At 45.8% G+C, this 26,681-nt stretch overlaps 1 protein-coding gene across 5 annotated transcripts in view; it reads right to left on the reverse strand.

The window, feature by feature from the left end:
* The window catches only part of LOC117212256 (SH3 and multiple ankyrin repeat domains protein 3), a 177,696-nt gene that overhangs the window by 55,339 nt on the left and 95,676 nt on the right, over positions 1-26,681 (reverse strand). The window contains exon 1 of one of the 5 annotated variants that reach the window (XM_033456881.1): positions 517-983. The exons of the other annotated variants lie outside the window; for them this stretch is intronic. The gene's annotated coding sequence lies outside the window, so the exon portion shown is untranslated. Of the gene's footprint in view, positions 1-516; positions 984-26,681 lie in introns of those variants that run through there. 5 annotated transcript variants of the gene reach the window in all.

Here is a 26,681-nt window from a genome sequence, read left to right on the forward strand (position 1 = left end):
CGCGATTTCAAGTTTCCCAAGGGAGACGCACGTGCGGTATTTCGCGGCAATGATCTTCGAGGTCGATGAGAAATAGCGGAAATTCTCCGACCGAGGAATTCCGATGGAAGTTACGTGCGCGACAATAGCCATAAGCGAAGCGGGATCGCGGAAAGTTCGTCGTCCTCGGTCGTGCAGCCATTCTCCTTCGTAACTGCGTACAACGAGTGCGACGCTTTCCAAACAAATAAATCTGCAGGCCGAAAGCGTGAGAGGGTAGGGTGTGGAAGGGTGGCCCGAGAGGGCGGGTTGCCGGTGCACCCTCTTGGTTCAAAACAAGTCACGAGAGAGCGGGCGCGAATAAAAGGAGGCGGAGGAATGGTGCGAGAATGCGAAAAGGGAGAGGCGAGAAAGTAGCGAAGGTTTGGGAAAACAGGGTGGCGATGGAAACGACGGGAGGAGCAACGGTACTCGATCGCGCAACGCTGGGAAAGCACGTGCCGGTGAACGCGAACGTCGCTGCTTGCCGACACTTACCCCACGTTCAACGACCCCTGGGCTGTAAGAGCGCGAACGACGATAAACCCCGTGGTCTGGCCGGCGGGTTATCGCACCGTCTCACCAGCGGTGCCGGCCGTTGCCGAAAACAAGACCGGAAACTGCCCGCTCCCCCATCCCCTGCTGCCGATCGACGTTCGGTGTCGTTCCGTGTTCTCGTGCCCGGCGAACGTTCGTACGCGCGTTGCCGCTACTATTCGGGGTTGCCCGCAGCAAGATGCACTAGCAAGATGGCGGCCAGCCGATGACGATGGTGGTCCTCTCCTCCCGAAAGAATCCTCTAGGAGGGAGGTGGTCGAAGGGTAGCGGAAGCGGCGGTTCGCGTCCGTGCGACTGGTTCGCGGCCAGACGAGCGATTTCGCTGGCGAAAAGCGCATCGGCGGCGCGAATAGGAGGACCGGCAGCTCCGAAGCGAGATCCAGCCAGCGTGGAGTGCATCGCGCGACTGTCAGCCCGCGGGCGGGGACGGGGGTGGCGCGTATTCCGGCGAGCCAGGTGGCGCCAGCGCAGCCAGCCGGTTTTCAGGATGTTCCAGGGGTAGTTGGGAACCCTGGTGGTGGATGTTCGTCGCTTGGCAACCACGAGAGATCGACCGAGTGTGCTAACCGCCCTTCGCCCTCCCGCCATCGCCTCTCGCGCTACCACTGCTCTATCCGCTCTCGCTAGCTTGCTCTCGCTAACTTGCTCTCACCTCCCTCTTTCTCTTTCTTCGTCTCTCCGTCTCTCCATCTCTCGCCCCATCCCTTCGTATTGCAGTCTCCTCATCCCATCTTGTTTCTCCGTCTCTCTTCTTTACGTACACACGCTCGGCCACCACCCTCTCGCGATGTTTCCCAGCAATGGGAATGATACCCCTACGGCGGTTACCGATGCTCTTGCCGAAACTATCCGTTTTTCTCCTCTATTTACGAACCAGCTACCGTCCAGTGTGCCTTCGATTCCGAGGCGATACCTCGGCGAACCTATGGAACCAGTCCGATTAGTTCCGCTACCGCTCGTTTATCAAAAACTCTGAGAAGACGATGCTTCGATTCGAGAAATCATCACCCGATCGAGGGAATACTTTTTTCTTCGAACCTCTAAACGCGATACGACCGTAAATTTTCCAACGACGATTAAATCGTTTCTCCGACGGTTGCGATGTTACGTTACCGCGAACCGCCTCTCGCCGTTTTTGTATCGAGACCTTCGTCGAAAAACGATTAGTGGACGCGTACCGTCTAGAGTGGAGAGAGCATCGGGGACGCAAGGGGGATCTATCACGGTGATAGATGGGAACTCGAAGATTTATGAGTGGGAGAACAACGGGCTGCCCGGCTAATGAATGATGATCGTCGATTCGGAAAGAACGAACCGATGCCCGTGGATAGATCGCAATCGCGAGCCAACGTTTTTCTCGTTTTCCCTTTCGTTCGTAATCTCACGGACACTTTTGCCGCGTTTCCATCATCGACTCGCGGTAATAAGTTCCAACGGTATTTAAATCGCCATTGGATCTTTTAGCTTTGCGCCTCGAGTTGCCGCGATCTAATTAATTCCGCGGTCTGTTTCCGTTTAACGGAAGATCGTCGAGAAAGATTATCTTTCGCTTCGGAGTGTCGGCCAAGTTTTTGCTGACTTCGTTTCTCCGAGATTCTCCCTAATTACTGCTTTTCCACGGCCAAGTCGTCGAAAGTGGTCGTCACTAAGGAAACTTTGGAAATCGAATTTTTTGTCGTTTTCGGTGAACGATCGAGCTACGAGAGTTCCGAACTTAGACGAGCACTCGACCGTCGTCGTTCTCGAAATTTTTGTCCGATACGCGTCCTTGTTAAGGGAAAATTATTAGCGACAGATGCAAGGCAGTGTTCTAAGTATTGTCGATTGTTGCCTCTTCTCGATTAGATCGCTTTTATGCTACTATATCGGAGATGAGAGTCAGACAGAGAGTCAGAGAGAAAGATTGGAGCTCCTCGTTTCGTACGAACAGCGTTACCAGCAAACAATAGATCGATCAGAAATTTGGATATAAAACAATAGTATTGAGTTGGCAACTAATTCATTGCGGACTTTGTTATTGTTATTAAAAATTTTGTTATTACGACCTAATAGCAAAATCCGCAATCATTTAGTTGCCAACCCAATAGAAGAATAGCGAAGAATAGTAGAATACGAGGTACGAAAACACGCGGTAATTTTACGAAAAGGGATAATTCTAACAGAGTCGATGCTCGCGTTGTGTACCGAAAAACCAAAAGCACGACATCCATCGATCATCGTGGAAGCTGAAAATTCATTCTGATTTATCGTTAGTCACGTTTGGCATCGTTTTCATCGAAAAATCTTGGCCAGTTAATTAAAATATTAAAATAATTATAAAGTATACAAAGAAATTTTATTTCCTCCATTTTCAGCTTAAAGGATCCTGTTTCAAGGGTTCAGATAATTTGAAATTGCGAGAATAACTCCGGACCCATTAACGAGGGACGAAATACGTCTGCTAACGAAGATCCCGAACTAAGAACTTTTCGGTGTTCCTCGTTAAACATTAATTAAGGACTGATTGACCTGATTAGCTTCTCGTCAGATATTCCCTTCGTGGTTAAATGTCATAATGAACTGCTTCTTTCATCGATCCATCCTCCGACAATAGCGATCATCCATGCGAGAACCTCGTGTTTTCTTCTACCTACGAACTCTCGTCGTCGCTCTTTTCGATTTCCAGAACACTGAGCTTTCTATATTTTCTGCGTAGGACGAACAACCAGTCCTTCGATCGTTCGAGAGGCGATCCCATTTCTTCTTAGAAATCGTTTCTCACCTTTTATAGCAGAAAATCCATCAGAATCCAGCGGCTACCTTAAAAGTCGTGACAACGTGATTCGTCATCGTGTTGTTCTATGACCAAGGAGAGAACAATTTGCAATGTCTCAAGGATCGAGTTTTCACTATCCGCGCCATTCGCTATTGTCACTCTATTTGCAGGGCAAACTGCAATTAGACAGCGTTTAATGGATTTCAGGGACGAATAGTAGAAATAATTCCGACAGGTTGGAATCCTGACGATTAGGAGAGTACTGTGACTCGCGAAACACTTGGGCAGTCGAACAGTATAGGCAACTTGCACGCGTATATCATGTGCGTTATATACAACGCTCAAAAATATTTTTATTGTAACGTTAAATGCGAGGATTCTTCGTCCATCTAAGATCATGCAATTTCTATTCACCTTAATTTTTAAGATTTCGCACGACGTACTGCTTCTTCTTTTAACGACTTGCTAATAATATCTCGAGTTTATCTCATTCTCCGCAGATGCGCAACTCTTATTTAACGAGGGTATACATTTTCAGATTTGTTTCAAGGGTCAATTTTGTCCGAGTACGTTGTGTCCGAAGAATGTTTCGTACAACACACGCGATATTCATAAAACGTTTCCGTAAATGTTCAAATACCATGGCGAACCGCTGCAAGATGAATTCTTGATGCAACCTTGAACTATGTCCAGCGGGCACAGAACTCGCAATTTTGCCCTGAGCAAGACGTTGGCGCGAAAACAGGAGCAGGTTTTCCAAAATGCCGTGAGGGAAAAGTCGTGACATGTGTCCGTGAGAGCCGACACGTTGTAACTCAACGACGGGAAGAAGCATTCGGAGCGGTTTATCCATTCTGCCTGGATAAAACGCATAAATATGCAAATATCAGTCCGCGTACCATTTAGCGGAGCCACCGGAGTGGATTTCATTTAGCCCTCGCCCCAGTCCACCAGCGAGGAATAATAGTTTCCCTATGGCCCTGGCTGCACGCAGTCGCTTTCTTCCTACTCATCCATCAAACTTTTCCAGTCTCCGTGCTCTGGCCCGCGATTATAAATTCATTGGCCCGTTACGTCACACTCGCGTTTTATCGATAAACGAAACGAGTTTTCCACAACATGGTTACACGTGGTTCCACGGTACCAAGTTACACGCCTGTCCAGACCGTAAATCGATTCTTCAATAAGATAGCGTACGATCGAGTCGATTAAAATCGCGTCTACGTCGGTCAACTTTTGATTCGCCGAACGAGTCGATCGACTTCAAGTCGTTGTTAAACTAAAAGGTTTTCTATTAAGATTTCGTTGTTTGACATTTTATCGTTCGATATAGAGTAGTTCGCGAAGCTATTCCAACAGTTCTACAAACTTTTCATGAATATATCGAGTTTCACCGATACTGTAACGAGACACGACTGTTATTGATCACATTGATAGAATCATTGATAGAAACTAATCTGAGAATTGTATGTAGAAATTACAAGATATTTAGTACGAGTATAACGTATTTCCTTATATATTTATTATTTCGTATTGTATTCATCGATCATCGATCATATCGATAAACGTCAGTATCCTTGCGTTAGTTTTTCTTGAAAATTCATATATCGTTGAAGAGGCGTGTTGAAGCATGGCGCGTGAGGGACATACATAAACAATGGCCACTTTTTGACCTGCGAACCCAATCGGGCTTGTAGTAGGAGAAGGGAAAGTCAGTCACTGTGCGTTAATCGATCAATCAGCATTATATTTATCCAGGTAATCCACTTCGGTTTTTTGTCAAGTTATTTTAATTTTAAATGCTTTATCGCGAGCCAGAATTGTTTCCCAACCCATTCACGACCCAGCCTTTTTTTAGACTTTGAGAGAAAATGCTTGTTACCAATTATTAATAATAGAAGCATAACTTTTTTCGTACGTTTATAACGCGCGCGTAATGCACTAAAACTTGAAGCTGATTTCGTCGCGAACAAATACACTTATCGTTTAATAATTCGTAATATTATAATAATGATACACTTGTTACGCGGCTAACATATTTCGGCCATATAATTAATCTAATTTATTCAACACGAACGAATATAAAATTGTAAATTATCTCGCGTTAATAATTGAATAAATTAATAATTCGCAAACTACGATGTCGCGTACGCGTATTAATCTGCACGTAATGAAACAATAAATAAATTAATAAATGATCAGTTTTATTCATAGAAGGGTTAACGAGCAATCAAATCCAACGATTTTTCTTCCTCGTAATTTCTTCCTCCTATCGTTTCATGAATAAATTTTATTTTAATTCTCCGTACCATTCGTTCACCGCTATCGTCCAATCCAGCCAAAAAGGAAAGAAAGAAGGAAGCTAAAGAGAAATTCGACGACACTGGTAGATTCGCTCTACGGAGGATCGAAGAGGGTGCGCGATAATAGGCGTCTATTTGTCGGTCGCTTCGCCTTCGATATGTCGAGGCTTTCAAACGACCTCGTATTCTCGGATGCAAAGTACTCGCGGAAAACGACTGTAGGAGAACTGGATGCAATCGAACGGGGATAAACAAGTCGACGAGGGGACCGAGCAGATCCACGTTATGAGAACGCGATCACAACGAACTCTCGATGCGAAGAAGAAAGAGAAGCAAAAGAACGTCCGACCGAGAAGAGGAAAAAGACGAATAGCATCGTTGATCCTGGATCGACGAGCCGCTTGTACAATTTCACGGAACGTGTACATTTTTATCGGAACAAAGGATCGAGCGGGATGTTGCGAGCACGCGTTGCTCGTTAGTCCGCGAAAGACGATACTTCTGATTCCGAGGAAGGTCGGCCGAGTGGCTGAAGGAAGGGAGGGTCGTAGTGGCACCCTTCGTGTACCAGGAGTGGCACACGCCGGGGGTGAGAAACGGCAAAGCCACGGGCCGCGTCACGCGAGTCCTTTTGTCGAGAAGCGCAGGGGTTGAGATTCTTTCGCCTTCGAGTGCCTTCGACCCCTTCAGCCACGCAAGGAATTACAAGCCAGGACCCTCGTCGGAAAGGGAACCGCGCGAGGATTCCTTCTAGAAAGCGTACGCTGCAATTGGCGTAACGTGCCTTCTCCTGCTGTTTTGTACGCGTAATCTTCCGAATATGTTAGAGAGCTTGACGTGTATGGTAGAATGATAGCGATATGGCAATGTCGCGGAATAAAAGCTGGATCGCCAATCGGAGGGCTGCTAACGAAAACAACCCTTGTACGTATTTGTCTTTCTCCAGGCAAGCAAACGAATGTGTGCTCCGATATGCACGCAATTAGCTTTAACTTTTCTTAGTTTTATATATAAAAATAAGCATTTAATATATTATATAATTTCTATGAGCGTACTGCGGAAGAAACATATACAGCGCAATTACGAAGTTGCGCACCTCGTGACGAAAGTTTTGGTAGAACTGAGAATTTTCATTTGATGTTCATTTTTTATAAACGATCGATACGTACGATCTGTTATTTCAATTTTATTCCAAAGTTTCGCTGGAGATATCGAAAGTTGTATTACTCGTCGAGACAGCAGCGAGATTGAGAATTCGGATCGCAATAGGCAACTGTTTTCTCGACAATTTGTCGATAGAGGGTACATTAGCGAGTAGAAAGGAGGGAATCGGTCTGACGAAGAATCTGTCTATCGCTAATGCGCGCTTATCGAGAAATTTACTTCGGCGGTAGATCGCAGGGGAACGAAAAGCTCACTAAATCCCGCGATCTCGTACAAAGCGCAATATCTGTCCGCCTGGTTCGTGCTCGGCAGTGCTGAAATATTGCCAGCACGCGCGATCCCATCTTCGAACAGGACCAGACTGCTACCTCCGATCGACCTCGCTGCAAACGCAGCACGAACGAAAAGTCGATGTTTCGAAGTGTCAGAAATGGCCGTCGCTTCTTCTATAATTAGCTTTTCAACGTCCAGCTATGCACGCTTCGTTCGTAACTATTAAAAAACTTACAGAAAGTCAGTTACTGTCTGAAAATTATTAACACCTTTAAGGATTATTATCTCGTTTGAAACTTTTCATCAAGATAGATAAAGATTATGGAGTTTTAAACGGATAAAAGATATTTAGTTTTACAATAAAAAGTTTATCTTCACGATAGCGAGGTCAAATCTTTTATCGTTTATCGATGAGATATAAGCGACTTAGAGAGACAACGTGTAACGATGTAACGCTCAACTTATCGTGTTCATCTTCTAACTTCTACAAATGTCCAGCTGAAAATCATCGTGACGTAAACGAAGATTCTGAAGATTTCAACTTAGTCACGAGTTTCCACTTTTACAAGTAGCGTTTCCTAATTGATTAAGTTGTAACTTTACTCTCTGCCGTGGTAAATTTTCTCGATTCGAAAGGACTGCGCGAACCGAATGACCTTGCTCCGTTGGCCGATACTAGGAAAACACCAAGGACCTAGTGAACTCTAGTGCTTACCTCGGTAGAATCGAGTAAACGCGTCGCGTTAGCTTTCATAACAATGCTGCATTAACGCGAGCGTTGCGAATGCGCGAGGAGAAAACCGGTGCTGCGAGACTGGAGCTTTCATCGATCCCGATACACACCGCTGGAAGCTCGTAAACAAGCAGCAGGCTTGCGTCAAGATGGGCGAGGCGTGGTGCTCACGGTTGCACGTTGCTTCGACGATTTAACGTCCGATTCCTTCGGGAGCGAAACAACCGTACGTTACGTGCGTTCGCATACTCCAGAAAGAAGCACACAGAGATACAGCGGTTCGCGAAAGTACTCGAACATCTGTAGAAGCTTTTACGAACATGTTACGTACGTTATAACGAAACGCTTTGAAATTTCATTAGCACTGTAACGAGACACGGCTATTGTAACTACACTTGTTAAATCTGAAATTGTATATGCTAACCCCTTGCACTGCTATGTCGAGTGTGACTCGACATCAGTTTTTATCTCAGGAGCTCCTTTGTCGAGTCCCACTCGACATTCCTTCAGTGCCACCTTTTTTTTGTGAAACGTGCGAAAGAAAACCAGGATTGTATCCTGGAAATTGTTTCAAGATATATCATACACTTAAAAATTACTAAATGCAACAACAGTGTGAATAAAACTGGTATTTAAGTGAATTTGTTTCTTCCTTTATTTATTTAAATTGTCTTATTTTTTGGTTAAAGTAAATTTCAAATAAAACACTTGAAAGCACTGGGAGCTGCTGGTAACGAAATTGAAATAAAATTCGCAGTGCAAAGGGTTAATATTGAAAATGAACAACTGACTGTACAAAGCTTCGTCATCTTTTCGAAATATACGTTTACTCTACATAAGTATCTTGAAGCTTCAATTACAGCCAAGCCATAAGTATTCGAATGTATTATGTTGAGGTTCAGGTTGACTGATTGAAGAACGAGTGGATGAATTTGTAATAGAAAAGTATTTTGAAATAATTAAAGGTATAAATATAAGTATAATGTATAAGTTTATGCTGATTCAGATCCTCACTCTCATAGTGTTACAATACCAATAGAATCGATAGGAAGCGCGTTCATATATTTACAGCAAAAGGAAATTACCAAAAAAGTTTAAAAGCTTATAGCTTTGGCTAGAGGCTACAGGCAACATTTATAGAAATCTGTTTATTAGTTCCTTTGTTCCTAGACCTTGCAACCCAAAACATAATGTATATTCAAGGGAACAATAATATGCACCGCTCCTTATTTAGAATATTTCTGCGTAATAGCAGTCTCCAGGTCACGGATATACATAAATAGAGATGTAGAATGTTTCTTGAAGTAGTTACTTCGACATATTATCTTACCTTTATAGAAGATGCGACGCATGAACAGGAAAGGGAACCGATCGATCCGTTAGAATTTTGCGTTACAAGATACACAAGATAAGTTTGCATACAGCGTAATAACCTAAGAATATGTAAATTTGTATTTACGAGTTACAAGACGAATATGATTAGTTATCTAAAATCGTACAATCTCCATCTACCTTGATCTAAGATTTCGAACGAGGTGATAATTCTTACTTTTATATAACACGATATATACATAGAGATTTTCCGTGATAAATGTTCGAATACTTTCACGAGCCACTGTAGGTGTACAAAGAAGGAGAAAGAGAGGGAAAGGTCGCCTTTATACGGAGGCAGGCATGCACGTCGTGAGATTGCTCGCCGAGCTTTCGAAGGTAGCCGAGCGCGTGCACGAGCGACGACCTTCGCGCTTAATTTTTCATCGTCCTCGACGAACGGCGTTCATCGCGTAGCGTCGTCGCGAGCACACGAATCGAGAGCAACTCGATTCCGAGAGATGCCATTGGCGCGAACGAGCGTCCCATGAATGGGACAAACGAGACTGCGTTTCATAATAAAGACACGGTAATGGAAGACTCGACGATGCCATGGCCATCGTTGCAGCTGTTAGCGGTTGACGAGGATAAACCGTATCTAAGCGATGTCTGCCGATCTCTTTCTATATTTCTACGGCGTTGAGAAACCGTTTTAAAGAAGGAAGAGTTCAAGGTCTCTCTGCTCAGAATACCAGAATACCGTAGGTTTTGTACATGTTCCACAGGATGCACCCAAATCGATCGGAACCAATTTGCTTCCTTTTTTATCTGACGAACGACGGAGAGGAGGAAAGTAGGCGCAAGGTCCTTCCAGATTAGATCGAGCTCAATTTAGTTGCCTCTGGAGGTTTGACCTCGATTTCCAGCCGTCACAGAGACGCCCTCCGGCTTTCAATTCGCGCAGGATGTGACACTCTCGTACTCGATCCCCTTTGCTCGGCTAAACGGGAACCATTTACCATCGAGGGCATCGTAACTCCCTTCCTTTCTGTTTTTTCAACCACCTACGCTCCATATCCGATGACGATATTATTTTTAGAGGCAATCGCCTCCTACGAAGACAGACCATTTTTGCAATCGTGCGCGATCAAACGAGTCGCTTCCTTCGAAGCTCGGTTCGTTCGCACGATACCTCCACCGTGATCTCTCCTGGTGCTCCCTTCGTGTTCACTTCGTGTTCGTCGTGCGTTGGCCATCTCGAGGAAGGGTAACGATTGCCGGGTATCGATCGGCGTATCGCGAAGCGCCCAGTCGCTGACTTAATTAAGACGTTAATGGAGACAGGGCCGAAGAATCAAAGCGAATTTCACGCTTCCCCTTTCGATCCGTCGACCAGCCCATTAATTTGCCGAGGCAAAGGACGACGTGCCCCGGGAGCCGAGGTTCAGCCGGAGCATACTCGTAGATCCGACGTATATTTGACGTTTGATCGATTGATCGCGAGACCTCCGCCCACGCCGGCAAACCCTTGAATTTTCTCCGCGGCAGCCTATCATCGAACCGTCCTTCTGCGTTTATAGCTCCATCACGAGACTTTTTTCTCGCCCTGGCGAACCCCTCCGTCTTGACATCTTCGTACACGGCTTTCATACATCGAAACACCTCGTTTCATCTTTCATCGTATTTTTCTTTAGCGTTATTAGACTAGTTCGAAGCGAGGGTACGCATCGAGGAACAAAATAAAAGAAGCTACTCGCACGGTACAGTATCAACTCGATAGGGTAGTTTAACCCTATTTTTATTGCAACGTCGCTGGTAGTATCATCGTTAGAAGTTTCTCCATCAGTTTAAACGACCCTTCTTATTTTTACGACTAAGAAATCGAAGAATCCCATGGTAAATAGTTTCGTCGATTAACGATATAGACGGTTCTACAAGGAATTTTAGCGCACGAAACAGCCAAAGTAAAACGCTCCTTGCGATATTCAGAAGATGAAAGAAACTTTTCTTTAAGTTCGATTTCCCTAGGTATATTTATAAAAATATAAAATTGCGTATAACGGTATATGGCATATACCGTGCAAATGCTATGTGACATTTGCATACAGGTTATAGTAATTTTGCATTGGTATAGTAATTACCTTCGTTGGGATCACGCTCGCGAAATTAGGATACAAAGAGGCGATTCTCCCACGATACGGTCGATTCTCCGGATCCCTCTTCGTGGAACCGTCCGTTCCAGAATGGTGATTACGAAATCTCCTCTTCCGCCGTTTTAATGCACCGTTTACCACTTATAATTAATTTGATCTCGTACGATCTGAACCTCTGTAACGCGTTAACAGATTACTCGGAGAATTCAGTGAGAGCGTCCATGTATCTTACGTGGGACAGTGAATGGGAGCGGAGAGCAACGAACGAAAGAACGAGACGAGACCGAGGAGAAAAGTTATCGTACTCGAGCGTATATCTTTGCAGCGGAGAACTTTCATCGTTCGTGTGCCAGAGACAAACTTTTCCCTTTCCAAGAGACAATGCCGAGGATCTCGTCGGTCGATCGTAATTCACGACGCGGTTGTCGCACACTTTTGCCAGACTCTCTCGCCGGAGAGTCTGGCGGCCGGGCCGAGGGAGACAGGAAGCGGCGCGAGACAGGAAGGATATCCTGCGAGAAAAGAGCAAAGAAACTAACGTAAGAAGACGTAACGTCGTGGTAACAATCGTGGTAGGCAGTGGTGAACGAACGAAGAAAAAGATTTCGTACATCGAGATAAAAAATTGTAACGATTAACTGAATCTTTGGATTCGGAGCTTTCGCGATAAATTAGATGACACATTTGCGACAAATCGAAGTTATTATCCCGTGAAATCCAGGTTCGTTTCCTTTCATCTAAATGGCTGCGACGGAAGTTACAAAGTAATTGTGAACTTAGTCGGACGTAAACGTTGCTACGATTTATCTCTATTTTGTGTTTCTATCCGACGATAGAAATTAATCAAATTTATACATATACATAGTCCTTAATCGAGACATCGTATACTTGCTTTTCCTGTTCATGGTAGTGACACGTAGTAATTGGTCGGTTATTTTATTATCAACCTTGTTCCTGTTACGTAAGAGGATTTATCGGTGGCAGCGAGTTATAAAATTTCATCTAAGGGGCACAGGTCGTGCGTTTCGACCACTGTCGGAACGATCTAACTTTAGAATCGGTCTAGTCACCTACTACCTACACCTTTCCACCTACTACATCTCGCTGTTATCTGGCGAAGCCGGACCGAAGGTAGGCAACCGGCATTGTTAACGTCCTCCACGAGCGGAGGTGGAGGCTTCGCGTAGGGGGACGCCTTCCGTTTCAACGCGAATCCCCGTATCGCGATATCCGAGCTGAAAAAGGCGCGAGAAATCGCTAAACTTTCGATTTCTCGACGTCAGACGCCACGAATATCGTCGACCGATGGAAACGTGCCGCGTTTACGAGCAACCGTGTATAGAGACGAACGTTTGCTCCACGCGGAGATTAGCGTTCACGGGCAACAATTACTACCTACGTAATGGTTCGTGATAACGCGGTATAACGTGCTGGTTCTCGACGCGCGAGTTCTGTTACACACCTTCTTCAAACAATGCTTCGAAATTATAGCCAACTCTCTGCCCTAGCACCAGGGAATTTGAGCCAAAGTGCACAACGTTGGGGCGTTCGATGACGTTTACGAGCCTCCTGTCTGTGCAACGAGATTTTTTTGTACGTGGGCGCTAAACTGTGGGAAAGAATGTTGAATTAAGGAGATAGAATCTTCGTGGATCAACCTTGTCAGCGATATCGTCGTAAATGTAGCAGGTTACGGCTTCGTGTTGGCTAAACAGGGTGTAAATGTGAACGCGAGAGAAAACAATCTGTTGAAAATTCTTTCGCATTGGCATCGGCGGCGTGTTTCTTAATAATAACGTAAATGGGTTACTCCAACACGAGCTTTCATTCTTCAAAATACAAACAACGCGTCTTGCATCGTTGAAAAATCGATCGCAACGCGACGATTTTTACGACAAGGTACTCCAACGATACCAACTTTCCGTAGAACAATCTATATTTTCATAATACGATTCCACGAAAGGAATTTCTCGATACAGAGCACGTTATATTTCGCCAAAAGTGATTTTGCCAAGCACGTACCAAGATCAATAAGCTACCAACGTCCAACTTTCTCTTATCGAATTTCCGAAATCTCAGGCAGTCTGCTTCGTCCAGTCCCTTCAACGCACATCCCAAAACTTCATGGAACTTCAACTCGTACCAAATAACCTAAAGAAACTCCGGGACGATAAACGAAACGATATTAAATGGCGTGTCCTCCGGCGTAACCGCTGTTAAGGCGTTTCCACGATGGAGCATCGCTTCGAAACCAGTACGAAACCAGATACGTATAACTATACGAGATCCAGCGAACATCGTGCAACAGCTCGCAATGACAAAGACGAACGGACAACAGGCGATTTGAAAATTCGGTAACGCTGATTTACACTCCGCTACGTATATTCAATTTATGGAATTCCTCGAGCGAAAAGCGGCTCCTGAAATCCCGACGGAGTTCCCTAAGACGACCACGAGGATGTCGAGGGAGCAGCTGCGGATGCTTGGTAGACGAGTCTTGCCCGTTTACGCGTCTGTTTGCCTCGTCCTGTTTGCGTGTGGGCGGCAAAAGGGGGAGGACGAACGAGTAAACTGTGTTGTAGATGTAGGTAAGCCGGGACTGTAAATACCGCATCGTTGCTGCCTACCTCGCGCACCAGGGAGGCACGTCCGGTATGGTATATCGTCTTATGTCTCATCTCGGCGTTGCTCGCACCGCGCCTAGGCTAAGGATAAAATATAATAAATCGAAGCGTTACGATGATTTTAACCGAAGAATAGGCTCGTCGTGCTATAGGGTGTTTCAGAAAGTTGCGTCGAGCCTCGTTTCCACCGTCGCTGTTCCTGTTTCTTGAAACCGTCGCCGAACGTGTCTTCGGTACGGGCCAAGCGTTTCTAAAAGTTGTCGCTCGCTGGAAACGTTTTGGAACACGCAACGCGAGAATGTTCTTAGCTGCAAACTTTACCGATGTAATGGAGACAGTCGGGTCTCGTTACAGGGCTGATGAAATTTACAAACGTTTCATATAAGACGCGTAATAAATTTTACGAAAGTAACGATGTTCGAACCAGTTTACCAAGATCTTCCTACTTGTTTCGGTAACCACTGCATGTTCCTGAATTTTGGCTTCAATTTTGTGGAACACCATATATAGGATTCTCCTCGCGAAACAACCACTGGCTCGCCTCGTGATTAAACCATCCTCGAGACTCTACCCGATGTTTCCTATCGCTTTATCCTAATCTACGTCTCGAAATAATCGCCGACCAGCTGCTCTCACCGAAGCGAAACCGAAGCAACACCGCTCGTAGCCACTGCTCCAGGAAAGATTCGCGCGGTCAAACTTTGGCACAGATGGCGGAGGAAATTGGTCGCGACAGCCGGTGCTTTAGCGTTTGACGTCGATCAAGCTCAGAACTCGCCTCGAGTCAGCTTTCGTGATTTTGTGTGTGAGAACAGAGACAGAGAAAGAGAGAGATGGAGTACAGTTGGCCCACCTTGGTCAGGTCGAGTTGTGGCCGAATTTACGAGCGCGTGTCGGAGGAATAGGCTCTCCGCTTGCGACACACGGCTTGGCTGGGTTGCGTCATCGGCGAGAATCGGCTCAGAGGCGATTCGAAGCTCGCCTCGGCCAGCAGAAATCGTGGCGCGATGGGGCGCGGCACTTTCTCTCGAGAAACGGTCTGCGAACCCCGAGATACAGGGTCCAGCCTGTTCTTTTCGCGTTGTTATTTACGGCGACCATAACGTTACGCGGAAACGGCGAATAACTAAATTTCCACGGCGACGATTAATACCTGGAAGTTTCGAAAGGCGATCGAGCTCGACGCGGACGCGGCAGCCTCGTTGTAAATTACAAAGTCCGGAGTAAAGCTGGCTACTCGTAAAAAGCTCCACGAATACGTCGTAAAAAGTCTGATCGCGGACTTCGAGGATTACGAGGCCAAGCGATCGCGAACCCTCGAGATAGATGGCGACGTAACGAGCGTAGAACTTTGATACGAAAGAAAGCGCGAGAAAATACGCGAAACATGGAACCTCTTTGTCGCGAACGTTCGACTTTGGTGACTTCGTTTGCACGTCGCACGACGGCGCACTGATTTCGCGGAAATTTTATCGAGCCGGAGGCTACGGGAAGAAGCGACGAGGTAAATTTTATTCGAGAGGAAGACACCGGGTCTGTGATTGATCTAATTCCGGGCAGAGCGAGACGAAGTTCGATCCGCGCAGCTTTTTGGCAACCAGGCTATCCGGAGGTGGGAGCAAGTTCGTCGCGAGGGAGGTTTTAACCTTATTCCTGTCACGTAGCTGGCGTCCGACCAAGTCCTCCCAGATATCTGTAACCGAGGTATAAGGACCCTTTAAATGTCGGCCATCCGTCTCGAGTCCTGCAACGAGTTGGCTAGCGAAATCGCTTCGCCGAAATTCCTTCCTCGGTTATATCCGCGTGTGGGCGATGATGAAACATCGTCTTTAGCGTTTCCATTTGACCTTTCGATGTACATTCGTTCAATTATAAATGCGAAGACATACTCGTCCAGTAGGTACAAAGACGTTCGATCGTTTGAGCGATCGTGTGTGTTCTTTTTTCACATGTAGAGATCTTAGTTGTGTTGCAATTGTTTAATCGGCTATTGAATTAGTAAGAAAGTATCGTTGGTTTTATCGACGTGTCAATTAAATTACACGGTGTCATCGACGTTGACGCTCAGAGTGATTTCACGCGAAAATACCAGCGTAAATAGAAGTACAGGATGAAATATTTTCACGCGACATTTTCTCTCCTAGAGAATCGAGCTTGAAAATTTGTCACAGCAATGTGTCAAAAGGTCGTGTACCAGGAAGTTGTGGAAATCAAAATCTCCAGATTAATTCGATATGGTATTTCGGAGAAATAAAAAAGAATTTTATCGGAGAGGTACTGTCGCAAACGTTTACACGATGTTACACGATCGAAGAATAAACGTGGCTCGATTTTAGGGAAGACAAATCGCCAGTGGGTTGACCGTTGGCTTTCCCAGAGATTTTCCGCCCACGCCAAGGGGTTGCAGGCTCGCGTTTAATAATAATAACGCAAACAATAACGATAATAATCCCACGCGGCAGAAGATGGTGTTGCTGACTAGGTGGATGCAAGCTAATTCACGATGACCGAGCGCCGCGTTGCTACTTATCATGATAAATGCCCTATACGGGGATCGGCACGGCCGCCTAAGACGATGAAATATTTCCACAATAACCATAACCCTTCGTCGTGGCTTCCCACGCCTTTCCGCGAGTATACGCCGCTCTCCGTGTGCCTTTGCTTGACCACTCCCGCAAATCTTAGTCTTGCGCGTCTCGCCAACCAGTGTCCGATCATGGTAACGTTTTGCTACACTCGACTTGTTAGGCAACAGTACGCTAATCACGCTGCTACGTACACTCAGGACGATCAGAGTTAATACTCATGAATTTATCAGGGATCATGACGATTGCGAATGAAAACAAAATCAAACCAAACAGGTGATGGCATAAGAATTCATATCCGAGTTTAATCGATTTTGATTAGAAGCAACTGGCGTAACCAAATTACCAATGACCAAAAAATATTTTCAACGTGTACGATGGTTATTGGTAGCCCCGAGAAAAATGTTCGTGGTAAGCAAACGCAACGTAATAAATTTTAAAGTAAATCGAAGAAAACCGTGTTTGCAACACCATCGCTTTCCTGTACTTTTTACATTGCCGAGTTGCTCAGTGTGACTTCTAATTATGAATAATTGCGACAGTCGCGTCTCGTTACAGCGCTAATGAAATTTCAAAATCTTCCATGTAACACGAATAATCTACAAATTTTCCATGATATTTATCCAAATTCTTCGCTGTATCTCTGCATCGACTTTGGCTGTCGCAACGACTGGACCATAGACTTCCGCGTTTCCCATTTTACCTGACGAACGTTGCATTCAACGAGACGGAAAGCTCAATCGGGATAATCTATAGCTTCCGCGTTTCCCATTTTACCTGACGTAGCCTGCATCGCCAGCGACGGTAAGTTCGGTTACGTTAATCCCGGGTAAATAATTAACGGACCCTTCTAACGAACTATCGGCAAAACGATAAATCTTCTTCGGACCGTTTGCTTGTTTATCTAAAACCCGCGAGCCCGTCCGATAGCAGCCGCGCGAAAAGGAGCAAAACCCGCGCGGATTCAAAGGGAGGATCGACCGAAAAGTGCGAGCCGCATTATCCTCGACGATTTATGCGGCTCCTTTCCCAAACGCATTCATCATTCCACGGTGTCGGCGGCTCGCTTTCAGCCCACTCTCCCTCCGTCCATTTCTCTCTCTTTCTCCTTTCCTATCGTCTCTTCCTTTAACCAGAGAACTCCTCTCTCCGTTGGCCTTCGCGTCCACCCGTCTCGGCCCGCGATTCGAGTCCCTTTTGCCGAACTCTCCTGCCACGCCGTCTCCTTTTCGCGACACGGCTCGACACGAGCCTCTGCATACGAGGCACACACTCTCGCTCGGAGTCTGTGGTGTTCGCGTGCTCCTTTTGCCACACGTTCCTTTCCTCCTTCCTACCCTTCCTTCTCGTTTCGTCTCTCTCTTTCTTTTTTTCTTGCAGCTCGATCCGCCGAGCCTTTTTCGGCGCAGGAGAACCGCACCGTTCGGACCACCCCGGAACTCGCCACTATACTTTATAACCCCTGTTTGGGAACAGGTGTTGCGACAGTCTGCGGCCTCAGCCATCCGCTAGTTTCTATGCTTTTCTGAAACACCTTAACGTCAACCTTCATCGATACAGTCCGTCCGTGTCTAAGCCGGCTGTATTCTGTGGTTCGTTTTCGGGCTAATCGTATCAGCTGATAATAGACGAGCAACAATTTCTGTTTTATATTATTTTATTGAATTAGATATGATCGATTTCGTTCTATTTCTATCGCTATGTTCGTGCATAATTCAATAAACTAATATAAAAGAAAAAACATCGTGCGTCTATTATTTCCTTATAAAACGAAAGAAACATTTCCGACGACTTAATATTTTTCTATCGTTAGAAAATTATCGAAACCGTTTACCAAAATTACTCGATCGGTAAAATGGCGCCCCTACGAAACCCCAGGGGTTTTCATTTTTGCTGCAATTTGCAAGCTAAGCGTCGTGCCATTCCTCTTCTTCTCTTTTTCGCGTTCAAAAGAGAAAAATACAGATTTGAGATTCGCGCGGGTTGTACAGTTTCAAAGGGAAAAATTATATAGAAAGTAAAGTTGTCGCGTCGCTGTACTTCTCTTTTACCGCGTTAAATACGTTGTTTCTCTTCGTTGTTCTCTTTTACATTAATCGATCGAAATGCAAATTCAGAACTTCTCGAATCGTAAAACTTTACGCAACTTTTATTTGGAAAATTACACGACATCGATGTTGTTGCAGAGTTGAAACGAACTTGGTTTGCCTGTAAACGACCGAGCACGCTGGTTCCGACACTTTCGCGCTTGCTCGTACGGGGTCGTCCAACTTTACGGCGGCGTTTGTTAACGAGGCGCCGACAGGTTCTCGATAATTACATCGGCACTTTTGTCACGGGTCCGAAGAGACGACCGCAAAAAAAGCAACGAACCTGATGAAACCCTCGGAGCGTAATTCATCGAAGGGGACACCGGTGCATCACGTTCGTTTTCATTCCAAGTTCCTGATTTCAGCCTCGTCATCGATAACAAACACCCCCCTTCATTATTTCGTTCCGATCGATCTTGGATTTATATTTATTTGTTTATTTATTTATTCGTTCGTTTATTTCTCACGGATGAAAGTCTTATGTACGCGCAGAAGAGAAGGAGAAGCATAGAAAAATATAGAAAAATTACGTTATTACAACAAAACCAACGACGATCCAGACATACTGTATTTTCACACATCAATTTCGTTTAACGCCCTATGCAGTTCGATTTTGATCAGATTGATGCATACAAATATTATTTATCGCATATGCAAATATTTAGCTATCGCATATTAAAATATATGTCTATATCCCCTTTATTCGTGTGCCTTTAACGAGCAATTTAAAGTTGCATACAATGATATCGTAAATAATAATCACGACATTGGCGTACCGTTGCAGTGCCAACGAAATTTCGAAAAGTTTTATATAAAATATAAAGTACGAACACCAGGTTTCTACGCTAAGTGTTCAAATACTTTTACGAGACAGCATGTCATAGCAGCATAGACAATTCTGTCTAATCGACGTTTCTTCTTGGAAGCGTACAGTGTGCATATAATAGACGTATAACGCGTATATTTAACAAAAGAACGCAAAAATTGCTCTTTAAGATATGCCTGTTAAGAAGGAAACTTCCTCGCCAGACGCAGGAGAAGGGAGCGCAGTTCAACGCTCGGAGTTTTTCGAATCGGTCGTTCGCCGGGGCCGAAATTTGCATTTAAAACCACGGCCGAGGGCACGAAAATAAAAAGAGGCAAGCAGCGCGCGATTTGACGAGCTCAGACGCGTCGGGATAGGAGGATGGTAGTCGACCAGGTAAAAAGAAAGCGACGCCGGTCGAAAGGATCGGTCGATGTTCGCCGGAGAACAACGGTGGACCATCCTTTCTCTCTGGCGAACCGTATGGATCGTATCGTATCGGAGCATGGTCCAGTTTGATCTTCGAGCCCACGCACGAAGCAAACTGTCGTTCCAGCCGATTTCGGTTTCGAACGCAACGCTTTACGATTTCCAGTGTGTTTCAATAAAGAACGAACGAGCTTCGTATATTCGAACGATCTTTTGACGAAAACGTTATTTGTCATCTTGACGTTTCTCGTGTGTCTTCGTTTTGTCCCCGATGTTGAAAGATCTTCTTTTCTCGGGGATAAAAGGGTTTTGTCCTTGGGACCGGCCTCGACCAGCGAAAACCAAATTAATCGAATTTTTGATCGTTTACAAATTGATTATCCTTTCACGTAAGAGGATAAGCAGCGAATTGAAAGCACGTAACGCGAACACCGTCGACAGACGATTTACGAAATATGCAAAGCTCTGATTTCACAGCTACGTGGTCCAGTCGATAATGTAGGATCTTACTACAATTAATTTATTCAAAATGAATTAAACAGATGTTGGTTAAACACGAAACGATGATTGTTTAACGTGAACTAAATACAATAACGTACTATAGTTAGGACAACTAAATAGTTAATTTGCAACTCTCGTCACCGCGGTTCCTCTCACGCGGACCACACTCTCTCGACGACGCAATTCGCACTCTCTAACTTCTCGACTCACACTCTCTGACTTCTCAACTAACACTGACTGTTAATTCGTCTTTCTCCCTTAGCATCCCTTTGTCTTTTGTCTTTTGTCTTAGCCCCACCACGTACGTGTTCTGCAACCGCTCGCGACCAGGGTCACGCAGGCCTTTTCCGCGTGACTGTTCGATCGAAGAAGCGACGATACATTGTTGGGACTGTCGACACTTAGGCTTTCTCGCGACATTGTTTATGGTTCGCCCGGTATCTCTTAGGCCTTTCGTCCACGATACTACGATAATTTCTATACAAAGAAGTCGATATTCGTCGAAATGTATACTATCAACGAAACCATCCGCTTGTTATCGCTCACGAACGCTGTCCTCGGTGGGCCGCGATTCTCACGACGTAGCAACGAATTACACCGAAATTGAATCCCGCAAATCGATTTCGTTGCCACGAAGCTTCATCCCGAAGGCGCAACTTCTTTCGCAGCTTCGTCTGGTAAGCTGTTTAGCCACGTATCTCCTAGCAGCCTAGACAGGAATCTCCAATTTCGTGGCGGATCTGTTCGCGGGACCGCGAAGCAACGGGGATACCTCGAATCGAAAGAAGGACGAGCGTAGGACGCAAGGTCGTCAGAGAAAGAGAGAAATTTCGGTTTTTCATCGCGGGTAAAACCACCTGCCAGCGCGATTCTTCGCATAAATTCTCCACTCTCTAGCCAATAAATCCTGCGTGGGCCCCTCTTCTTGGTTGTAAAACGTCGCGTCGGCGAGCCAGTGTTATATTCGCCATCTACCGGAACTCTCCCCTTCTCCCTTCTCCTCGAGATCCTTTCACAGCCCTGCAACCCCGTTCTCTTGCTCTTTGTAGCGCCCTGAGACGCCCCGCTGTCCGCCGACCTTCTCCGCAACCTTTTTTCCTTCCCACCGAAAAAAACACCACTCTATCTTCTTACGACAATTATTTCTTCTTCCTTCCTTCGGTTCGGTTACTTCCCTTGGCAAATGAAATCACCAGCCGCAATTTAATTAGAGGCAAATTCCAGCGACTAGTGCGCCGAGGTCAATGGCGCCAGTCTGGTCTTCGAGATCTGACAGGGGACACGTCGGATGTAATTCTTGCTGCTTTTGGCAAAGTCTGTTACGGTGGTAGGTCCACGTGCACCATAAACGTAATGTTAGTTTTAACCGTAGCCGGCTGGCCAATTGCGAGAGAGATATATTTAATATTTGAAAGATGTAAGTTGATTTTTGCTAATTTTCTATCACCTGATGACCTGGGAGAAGTATTCTAATACGAAGAAGCCGAAGAACGGAATAACGCGGTGGATCTAAAGATACACTGAGGATCAATGTCGAGTATACGCTACGAAGGTAGGAAAATTATTCGAAAACTCTTACGTGCGCGTATAATTTGAAAATTAATCGAAAAGATATAAAGTACACGGAGAAAGAGAAACATAAACGAGTGTATACTCGCTTTTAGACAACTCTACGATGTTTATTTAATCGTCGATTCCAAGGAAATTCTCGAAAACCTGTAGCACTCGGCACGCTCTTCCGTACTTTCCGATTTCTGCAGCTGATCGATACAGTTCGCGAACAGTTCGTATCTGAAACATCCCTCGCGAGCGTGGATCGTGTTCTCGGATTCCACTCGGCGAACTAACCCTCTGTTCGTCCGTTCAATTTTTCCAAGCGCAGAAATCGCGAGCGATCTTCCAAGTTGTTGCAATGGTGCTTCGAGTTCGCTATATACGCGATTCTTCACCGCGTGGCGAGGAGAAAACGACGAAAGAAAGGAAACGAAGAGGAGAAGAAAAGAGAAGAGGAGAAGAAACAGAGAGAGGCACGAAAAGAAAAGTGGGAGGAAGGTAGGGCCTGTATCGTTAAAGCACGGGGATCACCTTGTTTTTCCAGCGGTGGTATTCATTTCAAGGACAGGAGAAACATTTCGATCGGTTGTAAGGGCGATTCCCGGCGCAGATTTTCTGCGGGGCAGCTAGCAAAAGGATGCACTAAATCTTGGCCGGATATCTCGCGAGTATATCAGAGTCAGTGTGGCAGCGGGGTGTCCGATGCGGCGTAGCTGCGCTCCGGTGAAACAACGCTGCCGAAGAAGAGAAGGAGACGAGGGAGAGAAAGAAAGAGGGAGGGCTGTTATTGCGGCGGTTGCTGCTTTTGCACTTGCGGATCGTCGTCGTCGTTGTCGTTGAATCTATCGCGCGTTGCTGCCGTTGTTGCTTCTGCTGGCTTCGATCGGCCACGTATCGACCGTTTCAACGAATCTTTTCGCTGGATGCATCGCCGACCCCTGACGTCCAGAGAGGATGCACCTGGCGTTGCTTAGACGCCTCGCAGCGTTTCGAGCTCCCTTCGCCGAACCTTTAATAAATCGACCATCTTTCGAGATGCCTAGAAGCCAGCGAGGGGTTACACACCGAGTCTGGATCGGCTTCGAAAAACTTCGTCTCGAGACTCCTCGCTCTTTCCGCTGGACGACCGATTCGTCGATTCGCTAACTCGCAAACACGATCGAGTTGCTGCGACCAAATAGATTGGCCGTCCTTTTCTCTCAAAATTCAAGATAGTTGATCTTGTAACGATGAATCTCTTCCGCTTTAAGCGAGAATATAGTTGAGTCTAATAGAAGCTAAGATGAACTTGAGGTTGATTATGCAATTCACAAACGCGTTTCACTATCAGTTCGTTAATTTCTCAACAGATAAACACGGTCGAATCGATGTACTCGAATACATTGGTCGTCGTTTCTTTTCAAAAATTAAATCGAGAGAAAAGTTGGTCATCTTGTAACCAAGAGCCGCGTTACCCTCTATTCGTCATATATAGAAAATGTTTGAAAAAGTTGGAGTCAAACTTCGTACTCGTCAAAACGAGCAAGCAGGCAACGCTCTGTATTGTCGGTTTCAAATATTCCACTCAGCCAGATTGCAAGACTTCTCTCTCTCTCTCTCTCTCTCTCTCGCTGATACATCACTTTCGGTGGCGGCGAAAAACGACTCTCGATCGCATTTTCCAGCGCGAAGCTCATAAATTTAAAAGGCTCGTCGGGTGCATATCTCGAGCAACTTTAAAGTTGCGAGCTGGAGAGTCGTCGAGCGAAGCCCGACGGTGTTCCGGGATCCTCTGGCGCGCACTGTGTGTCTAACTAGCGCGGTGCTCGCGGGGGCGGAACTACGAACGGCAATTTAACAGGCACGCAACACCCGTCGCTCTATTTTATACGACGAGGTATACGCTGCGTGGCGGCGGGAGTCGAGGGATCGTTGGATTACGACGGCCTTCCGCGCGCTACATCGGCTCGTGTATCGATAAACGATACCGGGAAGCGGAGCGTGGAACCCATGCCGCGCGCGAAAATGCCAGCCGAATCGATACGGCCCTGAGTTCACTGCACCGAGTTAGAAGAGCTGGCCGCGCGCGCTGCGCCGCCACAATGGACCGGTCTCCTCTGACCCTCGATGACCCAAAAGTCCGAATCTCAGGGTTAAAACGACCTCGTTGTCGGCGAGCGTCGAACGTTGACCGCGCGTCCCCGTCTTCGTTGCTCCATCTGGAAACGCGAACTAACTAACCACAGGCTGGAATACACACGCGCCAGAGTTTTTTTACCCCAAAAATCGCAAATAACCCGCTTCACGCGCCGATGATCGATCGTCCCGGAATATAAAAATAACCCGCGTGGCAATTAAGTTCCATTAAGCGCGACCATAAAAATACGGTTTTGCGTAAAAATTTCGCAGGCTAACTACGATCGTTTGTTACCGATCATTCTGCTGAAAGTTACTTACGACGTATCGTACCGCCAATCTCGAAACGATCGAATTGAGAAAAGTGGAGAACTGACGATTAAACATTTAATTAAATACAGTTGAATAAATTGTACATCGTAGTATAATATACAATTATACGTAACAATATAACGATATAACAATTAATAGTAACAGTATAATATACCAATGGATAAATAAACGATAATTCTTTGTTGAAAAAGATCGAAAGAATGACTCTAAAGCGACGAAAGAACCATCTAAGAAACTGGTTCAAGACGGTGAAAAAGGTTAAAAGAGAGAAAAGGAGGGGAAATAAGACTGCATTATGCACGAGTGTCCGCGAGTACGCGCGTGCACGATGTAGAATACGCGCGAAAGCAGCGAGCGCGAGCCTTTTTATTCGGAAAGAGCGCAGGTTCGTGAGTACTGTGCGTCGGGGGGAGGGGGCAGAACTTAATGGGCTTCCATTTCACCGGAGTCTGGTTCCATTAAATTCGCATACGAGCCTCCGCGGGTTACCTGAAATTATCGTCCCCTCGATAAAGATACACGCAGCTCTTACGTACACGCCTTACGTACGAAGCCACCGATTGTCACTATCCTTGAGACGTCTACGGTGAAACAAGTAAAACGTCGAAACGAAACGGTTTACGTAAGTTTCGGTGCCTCGAAGAGACCTCTGTTCTTATTTTCCTTGCGTGCACGCGAGCAATATGCGATAACGAGATTGCGCGAGTCGAACGAGACCCTCGGTAGGTCCAGCGACCTTGAAATTTGGAAGCCAGCCTCGCGTAAGAAGGGGAGAGTGGTTTGGCCGGAAATTTCAGCTGTCGTCGTTACGCACGATCCATCACGCCAATGAGGATGCATACCGTGTAACGCGCGTTTAACGAGATTCACCCAGTAACCAGAAGGCCTCCTACCACCGAGAGTTTCAAGACGAGCCTTCCTCTCTTCTTGGCTGTCGTCGAACTGAAGAATCTGTTTATCATGACGAAACTTTTCCAACGGCGGTCGTTTCGTAACTTCCAAGCTGGCACTTGTCCCTCAAAGAATACGAGGGAGATAGCTCGATCGTCGAGAGCATAGTACTCGGAGAAACGCGCGTCAAGTTTCTGTCCCATCTGTGCTGGAACGCGTGTACGGAGTACGCGTGTAAACAGGACAGAACTTTATTTTATTTAGTTAGCTATGTAACACGTAGATAAATCTCCATTGATGTATTCTACTTCTATTCGTGTTACGTTAGCGCGAAGAAGATATAATCGGAATGGAGGACGGCGTATTTAAAATTGCAGCGATTTGAGAGAGCAAAGGTTGCAAAAATGTAAACGGCCTCATAGAGGCATAAAAGTTAATCGGCTCTCTAGGAGTTGCAGACAACGGACAGAGCCATTAATCAACTGGAACGGGTAAAACGGGTCAGCGGTAGATATCTGAAATTCAAGAGATTCCAGGCTAAATTTGTTCGTCGTTATTAATTATGATCTGTAATAGTAGTTCTGTATTGCGATTTGTCGACGGAAAATCTGACAAGTATATACCGTTCTCTCTTTAATTATTACGTATTACGTGGAATTACTTGACGATCGCCAGCAACACCCGTGATAAAGTAGACTTTATTAAACCGTCAAAGTAGAAACTCTATTAGGCAGAGTACAAAAAACAAGGATAAATAAGATTCGAAACCCTTGGAGATTTGTCGACCATCTGTATCATCTCTCGACAGGTTGCTCCGTTGCACCAAAGAGGGGAAAAAGGAAACAGAGTTGAATCGATCTAATGATCCCGCAGCGAACAGCATCTTACGAAGAAGAGGGTAGGTTAAGACCCACTGATACACTGGCACGCAAACGTATCCGACGTTATCTTCTTCCCCCTCGTGTCTGTTTTAGGACGTGGCAGCTTCCCTTCGCGGCATATCCTGCCAGTCTTTCTCGAGCTTGCGCTTTTTCGCTTTATTTTTTCAAACCTTTTGCGGTGCCCGACTGCTTTATTTCTTCTTTTTTTTTTAACATCCCTCCCTCGGTCGGCTCTTTTTAACTTCTCTCGTTTTACTTGCCGATTCTCCAGGACTTTATCCTCCACCTGTTTCAATCTACCACCTTCCACTTTTCGATCCTTTTATTGTGTCATCCCTCCTCCTCTTCCTCCTCAGCTCCTCAAGGATTTTCCTGGCTCCTTCTTCGTTTCGTACCTCCCGTCTCTTTCATCCTTCGTCTTCCTCCCCCGAGTCTTTTAATCTCCGTCGTTTCATTTCGTGACTGTCGTTCATCTTGCTTCGACTCCTTTTTTTTCCCCCTCTCTCGATCCGCTCCTCCACGCTTCTTCTTTTCATCTCGCTCGCTTTTTTTCCTCCTTGAAGGATCTCCAATGCCAGACATCCACGTTCCACTTTCAGAGTTTT

The sequence above is a fragment of the Bombus bifarius genome, unplaced genomic scaffold (genome assembly GCF_011952205.1).
Source record: "Bombus bifarius isolate JDL3187 unplaced genomic scaffold, Bbif_JDL3187 scf7180000008286, whole genome shotgun sequence".
NCBI lineage: Eukaryota > Metazoa > Arthropoda > Insecta > Hymenoptera > Apidae > Bombus > Bombus bifarius.